Consider the following 2,034-nt stretch of genomic DNA (forward strand, 5'->3'; position numbering starts at 1 on the left):
AAATAAGCAGGGTGACAATATACAGCCTTGACGTACTCCTTTTCCTATTTGGAACCAGTCTGTTGTTCTGTGTCCAGTTGTAACTGCTGCTTCCTGACCTGTATACAGATTTCTCAAGAGGCAGGTCAGGTGGTCTGGTATTGCCATCTCTTTCAGAATTTTCCACAGTTTATTGTGATCCACACAGTCAAAGGCTTTGGCATAGTCAATAAAGCAGAAATAGATGTTTTTCTGGAACTCTCTTGCTTTTTTGATGATCCAGCAGATGTTGGCAATTTGATTTCTGGTTGCTCTGCCTCTTCTAAAAGCAGCTTGAACATCTGGAAGTTCACGCTTCATGTTCACGCTGAAGCCTGGCTTGGAGAATTTTGAGCATTACTTTACTAGCGTGTGAGATGAGTACAATTGTGTGGTAGTCAGAGCATTCATTGGCATTGCCTTTCTTTGGGATTGGAATGAAAACTTATGTAATTAGTTTTCCATTAATGGCAACTGACATTTTTCTCAACATTTTGCTATTACAACAATGATACAATGAACATTTTTACACTTTCATAATTTCCTATGTGTGTGAAAAAAGCCATAGGCTAAGCACCTTAGCAGCTGCATTGCTGGGCTCCAGGGCATAGGCCTTTTAAATTTTGACTGTCCTAAATACAGTGTAAAACTTATACTCCCACCAAGTGTGAGAGAACTCATTTCACATTCTCAACCATATAGTGTGTTATCAGACTTCCTGATCTTTGTCACTCCCCAGGTTAAACATGAGATACTGTCTAATGATATTCTCTCTTTATCTTTTTATGAATGAATTAGTGATATTTCTGTATGTTTAAGAATCTTTTCTATATGTTACTTGTTTGCATCTTTTTTCTTATTTTCCTATTACAATGTTGTTCTGTTCTCTTACTGTTTATAGAGCTTTATATATATTAAGGAAACACTATATAAGTGGCAAATCATTGAGATTATTGAAGGGGAAATAATTGAGAAGTTCTAAAGTTAAAAATATAGGATTGTTTACTGAACAGAAAAGGCAGATGAACAGCATGGTGGATAGGACATTTTTATTTTTTCACCATTAAAATATTATCCTTAGAAAATCACTCCTGAAACCCAGTTCTCATTTTCTTCATCTGCAGAATCAGGTAGCTGAATTGATAAATGTATACAGTAATAGGATAACTTTTCTTTCAGGATCTAGGAGGTACTTCAAGGAGAGCTAGTCCAAGTTACTAATAAAAATCCTGAGTAAGCAATTTTACTGATCTATAATTCTTTTTCATTATAGGGGACTGGAATGCAAAAGTAGGATGAAGAAATACCTGGAGTAACAGGCAAATTTGGCCTTGGAGTACAGAGTGAAGCAGGGCAAAGTTTAATAAAGTCTTGCCAGGAGAATGTACTGGTCATAGCAAACACCCTTTTCCAACAACATAAGAGAAGACTCTACACATGGACATCACCAGATGGTCAACACCAAAATCAGATTGATTATATTCTTTGCACCCAATAATGGAGAAGCTCTATACAGTCAGCAAAAACAAGACTGGGAGCTGACTGTGGCCCAGATCATGAACTCCTTATTGCCAAATTCAGACTCAAATTGAAGAAGGTAGGGAAAACCACTAGACCATTCAGGTATGACCTAAATCAAATCCCTTATGACTATAGAGTGGAACTGACAAATAGATTCAAGGGATTAGATATTATAGACAGAGTGCCTGATGAACTATGGATAGACATTTTACAGGAGACAAGGATCAAGACCATCCCCATGGAAAAGAAATTGAAAAATGCAAAATGGCTGTCTGAGGAGGCCTTATAAAGAGCTGTGAAAAGAAGAGAAGCGAAAGGCAGAGGAGAAAAGGAAAGATATACTCATTTGAATGTAGAGTTCCAAAGAATAGCAAGGAGAGATAAGAAAGCCTTCCTCAGTGATCAGTGCAAAGAAATAGAGGAAAACAACAGAATGGGAAAGACTAGAGATCTCTTCAACAAAATTAGAGATCCAAGGGAACATTTCATGCAAAG

This window comes from Bison bison, unplaced genomic scaffold, assembly GCF_000754665.1.
Source record: "Bison bison bison isolate TAMUID 2011002044 unplaced genomic scaffold, Bison_UMD1.0 scf7180017864117, whole genome shotgun sequence".
NCBI classification, from domain to species: Eukaryota; Metazoa; Chordata; class Mammalia; order Artiodactyla; family Bovidae; genus Bison; species Bison bison.